This window comes from Odocoileus virginianus, chromosome 29 (assembly GCF_023699985.2).
Source record: "Odocoileus virginianus isolate 20LAN1187 ecotype Illinois chromosome 29, Ovbor_1.2, whole genome shotgun sequence".
NCBI lineage: Eukaryota > Metazoa > Chordata > Mammalia > Artiodactyla > Cervidae > Odocoileus > Odocoileus virginianus.
The window spans coordinates 32,940,408-32,949,617 of record NC_069702.1 but is presented as its reverse complement, the minus strand read 5'-3'; the positions used below and the strand labels follow the sequence as shown (position 1 = coordinate 32,949,617).

The 9,210-nt window shown below is 37.9% G+C and overlaps 1 non-coding gene across 1 annotated transcript; it reads left to right on the top strand.

Moving 5' to 3' along the window:
- The first annotated feature begins 532 nt into the window (after positions 1–532).
- On the top strand, positions 533–639 carry LOC139032076 (U6 spliceosomal RNA). Its single transcript, XR_011484625.1, has one exon. It is a non-coding gene; the product is annotated as a U6 spliceosomal RNA (small nuclear RNA).
- Positions 640–9,210: the final 8,571 nt, after the last annotated feature.

Here is a 9,210-nt window from a genome sequence, read left to right as displayed (position 1 = left end):
ACACCACAGTTCAAAAGCATCAATTTTTCAGCACTCAGCTTTCTTCACACTCCAACTCTCACATCCATATATGACCACTGGAAAAACCATAGCCTTGACCAGATGGACCTTTGATGGCAAAGTAATGTCTCTGCTTTTTAATATCTAGGTTGGTCATAACTTTCCTTCCAAGGAGTAAGTGTCTTTTAATTCTAGGAATTAGATTTTTATAAATAATCAAGGATCAATTTATTGAAAAAAAAAGTGATATGGTCAGAAAACAAAAGAGATATGCATGCTGCTGATGATGGAGAGCAAAAATTTCCCTGATTGATAATTTGAAGCTCTCCCAGTGATGGATGTGAAAGAGTATGAAGACATAAACTGACAAACTACACTTCTATGTGGGATCAGATGATGAGAAAATATTTCAGTTATTTCTGGGTTAAAGAGGAGGACTAGAGCTAAATTAAATCTGACAGAAGAAGAAAACAAAGGCCTCAGAAACAAAAGGAATTTCCAGGGAAAAAACCCACATATAAGAAACAAGTCAGTGCTCGCTTCGGCAGCACATATACTAAAATTGGAACAATACAGAGAAGATTAGCATGGCCCCTGCGCAAGGATGACACGCAAATTCATGAAGCGTTCCATATTTAAAAAAAAAAAAAGAAAGAAAGAAAGAAGAAACAAGTCAGAGCCCTTCTCTTAAAATTGTAGGTAGACAGTAAGACATTTTGGAAAGTCTTAGTTGCTCAGTCATGCCCAGCCCTTTGCAACCCCATGGTGTGTAGCCCACCAGGCTCCTCTGTCCATGGAGTTCTCCAGGCAAGAATACTGGAGTGGGTTGCCATTTCCTTCTCCTGGGGATCATATCAAACCCAGGTCTCTTGCATTGCTTGAGCCACCAGGGGAGTCCCAGACATTTGGGAACTATAGCCTATAGACAAAGACAGTTGTATTTCATTAATGTATAGTTAGGTTTGAGGATAATGAAGAGACTGAGGAGAGAAGCAGTTCATTTGAAGCCTTAGCAGAAGAGTTTTAATATGACAGTGAAGTTGGGGGTGTTTCAGGATATTGTCTGTGAAGTAAATGTTCACGATATGTAATATTGTAAATCAGTGTCACGGAGGGAGTGTTCAAAGAAAGTGAGATACACTCAGTGTTGCTAGACAGGGGAACAATATGGCTGACCCTTGGATAAAGTGGGGGTTGGGGCACCGACTCTTCATGTGGTAGAAAATCCACTTACAGCTTGTAGTCAGTTCTCCTTTTATACTGTTTCTCTGTAACCATGGTTCTGCTTCTGCAGATTCAGCCGGCCACCAACTGTATAGTACTTTAGTACTTGCTGTTGAAAGCTATCCACCTATAAGTGGACCCAAGCAGTTCCCAACTACATTCTTCAAGGGTCGACTGTATATAGATGAAGTTCAAAGAGGGGTAGGTATTGGATCCATCGAAGGTTGCATACTAGCTGGCAGTACCCAAAACTGGGTGTGCTGGGATGGCTAATGCTTGCCTGCCAATAAAGAAGAAACTTGCTCTGTATTGCTCCCTATAAGGACCTCTGAAAGACAGTATCCAAATCAGATGTTAGAAGCTAAAATGTTTAGCTCAAAAAGCAAACAAAAAGGAAATTAAATACTGTTTATCTGGAACTGAAAATAATGCTATCCCACATCATACTGAAACAGGAAATGAGCTAACATACAAAGCAGCTTAATTTTTTTAAACTTGCCTAAACTTGTCTAACAGTGTATCAAAAAGTGGAGACATCACTTTGCTGACAAAGATCTGCATAGTCAAAGCTATGGTTTTTTCAGTAGTCACATATGGATGTGAGAGTTGGAACATAGAAATGAGTACTAAAGAACTGATGCTTTTGAACTGTGGTGCTGCAGAAGACCCTTCAGAGTCCCCTGGACTGCAAGGAGATCAAATCAGTCAATCCTAAAGGAAATCAACCCTGAATATTCATTGAAAGGATGGATGCTGAAGCTGAAACTCCAGCAATTTGGCCATCTGATGTGAAGAACTGACTCATTGGAGACCCTGATGCTGGGGAAGATGGAAGGGGAAAGGAGGAGAGGGCAGCAGAGAATGAGATGGTTCAATGGCATCATTGACTCAATGAACATGAATTTGAGCAAACTCTGGGAGACAGTGGATGACAGAGGAGCCTGGTGTGCTGCAGTGCATGGGGTAGCAAAGCGTCAGACATGACTTAGTGAGTGAACAACAACTACAAAACTTGCCTAAAGGCAAAAGGAAACAACAAAGAACAATGAAGCACCCTTATTAAGAAAAACATTATAGGAATAAATATTCCTGCTATCACTAATGTAACTTAAGTCCCTCAAAATCTGGGACATTAAAACTTCTAGAAAGGTATGAGTGAAGTCGGGGGATCCCCACACTGTAACACCATTGCTTAGATACTAGGCATTGTAAACATGAAAGCTCAAAGCAGCTTCAAGTCAAGTAGAAACCTACTAGTAAAGAATCTCCATTGGAGACAAGTTTGGGACTTAAAAAGGAAAAAAAAAAAAAAAAATGCCCTTCCACTGGATGTGAAGCTTTTAGAGCAAAAGCATGCAGTCAGTCCAAGTCTTCATGGTGTAGTGCTAAAATATTAGAAGATTTCATTGAAAACTGAAAAAGTCATAGAGACTAGGAAAAAAGCAAGAATGGAGTTGTGAATGAACCCATTTAATTTGGGGTGTACCTGCTTTAATTGCAGGATAACTGTTAACAAAAGATCATGGTTATATCACCATTTAGGAAGAAAATTCTCACAAGTGAAATAAATTAAAAGTGAGAGGGATATTAAAATACTAAACTAAGAAAGCTTCCAGAAATTGCTATGCCTGGAACACCAGACCAATTATCTGGCCATATATTTATTCAAGTTATACTCTCAGAAATATTTGTCTTCACCCTGACTGAGAAGGCAGTGTGGTAAGGTTGTTCGGATCTTCCCACCTCTATATGGTACATGTGCTTTCACCATAAACTTATTCAGAGATTCCTCCCAATTACATTTAAGTGTGTAGCTTGTGGACTCTGGAAAACTGGGTTAGACTGGCATCCTGTTGACACTGACAGCATTGACTTATTCAATAAATATTTGCTGATGTCTTTTAAACCACTTATTCATTCAGTAAATGAGTACTGAATGGCTCCTATTTGCTGACTCTGTTCAGGCATTAATGATTCAACTGTGAGCAAGATGGTATTCAACTTCATAAATCACACACTGGAGTGTGAGACAGACAAATTATCCTTTGTGTGAGTAGCTGAGGAAGGACAAAGGACAAGATCTTTGCAGGAGAAGATCTGGTCATGAAATTGAGAGGATGTGATATTAGACAGATCATCATACAGATACTGAAATCAATAAAATTGGGCCACGAGCAGTGTTAGAGTGACAGTGAAAATGCCAATGCTATATCTATGGAAGGCAAGAAGAATGCTTTAAAGAGCTGGGAAATGTCTGTAGCAAGGAATGATGTAGGTGGTAGAATCTGATGACATGCTGCTCAGAATGAGTGCAATTGTAGAGAAAGGGAGACTAATCTGAGATTGAAAGAAGTCATACCCAGACTCACTCCAGGCCAAGTGGTTCTGAAGGATGGGAGAGAAAAAAACCATCTCCTGAAAGAAATGTAACAGGAGTAGAAAATAACCAGATTTCAGTTAAAGGAAGAAGGTGAAAGGAGCCTTAAAGACTTTGAGAAGAGACAGGAAATGGCTGATGGCTATGTATTCCAGAAGACAAAGCGGGAGAGTTTTAGAAAGTGGGATGGAGTTTGTTAGTTACTATTCTTGACATGGGTTGTGTCTGAAGATTAGGGTATGTGCAATAAGAAGTGACTTGGGAGACTGCTATATCTTGGGGTGATCAAGGCAAGTGCTCAAGTGATCAGTTGTGTCCATGTGACTCTTTGTGACTCCATGGAACTTGCCAGGCTCCTCTGCCCATGGAATTTTCCAAGAAAGAATACTAGAGTGTCATTTTCTACTTCGGGGGATCTTCTCAACCCAGGGATCAAATCTGCCTTTCTTGCATCTCCTACATTGTCAGGCAGATTCTTTACCACTAGCACCACCTTTGAAGCCCTAAGAGAAGAAAAGATTCTGTGCATTCATGGCCTTTGATCAGTTTTGGACTTGATGGCCTGCATATTGAATGCTTTCTTCTCACTTCCTTGTGATGGCAAGCACCATATATGACATCTGTGCCCTATGTGGGTACCCATTTCTCAGTTGCTTCAAACTTTGAGAGGAGGAATAATCAGTTGGCTTTCTGTCTATTCCACATCCCAATTCAAGGATCATACTCAGGTTTTAAAAAAACAGAGATGGTAGATTATAGAACTTAAAGTTTGAATTATTTTTTTTATTTCAAATCCAGTGCTCTTTCCACTGCACTGCTGTACTTTTAGCAGTGAAAAAGAATTAATTACACAGTATAGGACAGGAAAGCCTGGCCTGCTACAGTCCATGGGGTAGCAATGAGTCGGACATGACTAAGCAACTGAACAATAACAACACATGGTATATATTGCATTAAGTAACTGTTAACATCCTTCAAAGTGATACCTGCGAATCATCCCAGAAGTATAGCAGATGCAGAAGTAGTCTGTCATCCATTTCCATCAAAACCAATACAATTTGTTCTAAAAGTATTTAAGTAACTGTTTAGGTGATCACTTTTCTGCAGATCCAGTTATTCCCATGAGATGAGATCTAATATAAATTATCAGAAAGGTTTTTACTTGTACCCCTGCCAGGATCCATTTCTCTCCACATGAAGTCTCAAGGAACTTTATGTCTTATGAGTAAACTCTTAAACCAAACAGGATTAAAATCCCAGACTGACTAAGCTTAGCTGTATAACCTTTAGCAATTTTCTTAATCTCTCTATACCCGAGTTCTTTCATGTGAAACAATACAAATAACAATATTATCTACCTCACAGTGTTGTGAAGACTCAGTGAGTGAGTATATGTAAAATGTTTAGAGGATTCCCTGGGCACAGAGAAAACGCTGCAGAGGCACTGTTATTAGCACTTTCTTTCTTTTGATTTCACCTGAAGTTTCTTTGGCTATCCACATATTGGATTTCTCTTATAAGTTTACACAAAGGACCTTTGTTATTTGTGATTTTAGCTTTCCTGGTTTAGACTGACTTTATCATCTTGTTATGGTCCCGTTAATGCTAATGAATTTGCTAATTCAACAATTATTCGTTGAGTGCCTCCTGTGTATCCAAATTTGTGACATTACTGGTGAACAAGACAGTGTTTACCTTCAAGGAGTTTATGTTCAAGTGAAAAAAGATGGTTAGTAACCTGCAAATTTTGGGAAATAGAAATTTAAGTACCATATATTATGAGATAGGTCAAGAAAGGCTTAATTAGAAGTCAAACATCTGGCATCTTGATTTAAATTTTATCTTTTAAAATGTGGCATTCAGCATTGCCTATATTTATTAAGAGTTATTAGATATGGTGATCATCCCTAATTTAGATTTTCTTTCTTTCTTTCTTTTTTTTTAACTTAACAAAGATCTACTCTATTGAATTCTCTCCTAGTCCTCTGATCCTTTCTTTGGTTCCAAAATCATCACTGGTCAGTAAACACATGTTGAATGAATAAATGGTTATTTTGCCTGTCTTATTAGCATTGCAGAGCCTACATAGAAAACAGCAATTAGCTTGATTCACAGTGTTACAATGAATCTAACTAAACCAATCTTCTCCATTGCAATTATAGGTCCCAGAGCACAGGGCACTCTTAGGGCAGTTACCATATACTGAAGAGCAAACAGTATTCACTTTTTCTTTGCTGCTTTGATGGTGATAAGCAATTTACAAGTGGTAGAGAAAAACAAAGCTACAGAAACAGTTTTCTGAAATGGTCCTTGTGTGATGAGCACAGAGAAATTTTCTTTAGTTATAAAAGTATTAACTATATTTACAGTATTACAATAAAGTATTAAAGCTACAAAGTTAAGTAGCAACACACTGCTTAGTTTAATATAATTAGGACTGTGTAAATCTATAATGCATATGTCATATCTTTTTCTAGAAAGTCCCACTGATATTCCAGAGAAGAGTTTTTGAAAATCTTTTGAGGAAGCATCAAGTAAAAAAAAGAGTTCTGAATGTGCAAAATTAATAATGCTAAGTTCAGTGAGGGCTCCCAGTTTGGGAACTGAAGCTGGAGAGCTTTTGAAGTCCACATAATAAATGAAACAACTAAGAGCTTATTCAGCCATCTGGAAGCTGAACTGGGTGTTTCTTGGATCTCATGACTTCTATGAAGAAGGTGATCTTTTTCAGGCATGACTCAAAGGAACTGCTGCTGCGGCTAAGTCACTTCAGTCATGTCCAACTCTGTGCAATCCCATAGATGGCAGCCCACCAGGCTTCTCTGTCCCTGGCATTCTCCAGGCAAGAATACTGGAGTGGATTGCCATTTCCTTCTCCAACTCAAAGGAACACTGATTGTCAAACCCCATTCCCATGCAAATATTCAGAGATGGAAAACCATTTAGCAACCATAGCATAAGTCAGAGAGAAGTCAAGAAGTGTCAAGAAATGAGCAGCAGAGGAAAAGTGACAGTCATGAAAATACTGGACATTCTCTAGAAGCTGCAGTAGAAATAAAAAAGAAAAACTTCTCTTTGCAAATACCACCAATGAGGGGAGACTTTATAATATGAACTTTGATCAATTGCGAACTGAAAGTGTTAGTTGCTCAGTCATGTCCGACTCTTTGCGAGCCCATGAACTGCAGCACACCAGGTCTCCCTGTCCATTACCAACTCCCAGTGTACACCCAAACCCATGACCATTGAGTCGGTGATGCCATCCAACCATCCCATCCTCTGTCTTCCCCTTCTCCGCCTGCCCTCAATCTTTCCCAGCATCAGGGTCTTTTCAAATGAGTCAACTCTTCACATCAGGTGGCCAAAGTATTGGAGTTTCAGCTTCAGCATCAGTCCTTCAAATGAACACCAGGATTTATCTCCTTTAGGATGGACTGGCTGGATCTCCTTGCAGTCCAAGGGACTCTCAAGAGTCTTCTCCAGCACCACAGTTCAAAAGCATCAATTCTTCAGTGCTCAGCTTTCTTTATAGTCCAATTCTCACATCCATACATGACCACTGGAAACACCATAGCCTTGACTAGATGGACCTTTTATAATGAACTACAAATACTTTAAATACAACAACAATGAAGCATCTGATATTTTATCATTTCCAAATGAGTATTGGTTTTTAAAATTTTCTGTTTATTAAAGAAACCATACAAACTTTACATTTTGTTTTCAGTTTATTTCATTGTTAATCAAAACATAAATAGAAGTTGGCCATAAAAAAAATGGAAAAGGGCCTTTGTCAAAAGATCTTTATGGTTTCTATTACTAGGAATGAATCAGCATTGCTGTGTATACTTTAACTACAAAATAGCTTCCTGAACCTACTTTTGTACCTTTATGTACTATGCCAAGTTTACTGCAGGGTTTGTGGCTAAGCAAAAGAGATTCACAGAAAGAAGAATAGTTTACTGTATGTATCTAATATATGATTTTATAAATCATGTCTATAGTGTACAAAAGCTACTATTGCAAATGCATGCTTAGAAATTGTTCAAAGATGCCAGTTATACATGACTATATTTCCTTGAACTAAGAAATCCTTTTATAACCAGAATTTCCTTTTTGTCTTTTGTAACCAGAATTTCCTTTTTGTCTTCAAGTTACTTATTCCTTAATCATAATATATATTACTCATTTTATTATTTACTGGATAGATTGAAATATTCATCTCAATTCTAATTCCTCACATCCATATCATGACCCTATCATGGGAAAGTATACTTCCATACCTACTTCTTGATTTTAGTCCTAAGCATGTGACCTATTTGACTAATGGAACATTAGTAGACATGATATGAACAGATAGTTATGAACATATCATAATAGATCAGAATTGAGAGTGTGTGACTGAGTTTAACTTCTTGAAGTCTAGAAATTCTATGTATATACTACAGAAACAGAGGTTTACAAAGGATGAAGTACTTAGTCAACAGAAAACAAACAAAAAGTTTGTTGGGCTGTTTCCAAATAGTTACTGAAGTTATACTCAGCCATTAGCATAGTAGACTAAGCTATCTGGATTCATTTTGAGTAAATTAATAATTGGTCAGATCACTCAACTTCACTTCAGAAGCAGTTTGAGCCTTCAAGCCCCCTAGCATTACTTATCCTTGCTTCATAACCAAGAGATATTTTTAAGTAACAGTTTCATAGTAATTATAAAAATCGAGACACAACTTGAGTTACTAATGCCATTGCATGTAACCACTTAGAGTTTGTATTTATGTGCAAAATTGTTAAGGTTAAAGAAAACTTTGAGGGGTAAATATTTTGCTTTATAAAGGTAAATTTGAGTTTTAATACAAAATGTTTTGCTGAAATTCAATATTATATAATTTAATTTGTAGGAAAAATACTGATAAGTACTGATGGATACATGATTATTTCATATTATTGCTAAAAAAATTGTAATTTAAGTTTAGAAGGGTAATAATAAAGGATCCTTTGGGAATGTCAAACATGGTAGTTCAAATTCCTAGGGACAAGAATTACCTACACAGATTTCCTTGAGCCTATGCCCCAGAATGAGGCATCTATAGAATCGACCATGTGTGTGTATTTAGTCACTCAGCCATGTCTGACCTTTTGAGACCCCATGGACTGTAGTCCACCAGGTTCTTCTGTCCATGTGGATCCTCCAGGCAAGAATACTGGAGTCGCTTTCCATGCCTTTTTTTCAGAGGATCTTCCGAACCCAGGGATCAAACCCAGGTCTCCCTCATTGCGGACAGATTCTTTTCCGTCTGAACCATCAGTGAAGCCCTGACCATAGCTGGAGCCAATTGGGACCAGAAAACAGCCTCAGGACAGTCAATCCACACACAGTGAGGGTGAGGATAGACACTTCACTTTCATGAGCCCTGAGTGCTGTGACGGTATGCTATTAAGGATTATTGTCATTAGTATACCAGGACACCTACTGTCTTTTAAAACTTTGGCTTATTTACTGTTCAAATTGTTTTATACACCATTTCACCTCATGCAATGTCTCAGTCACAGGAAATTTGTTGACTGATGGATACTCAGCTTTAAACTGAAGGAATTTACAATCTTAC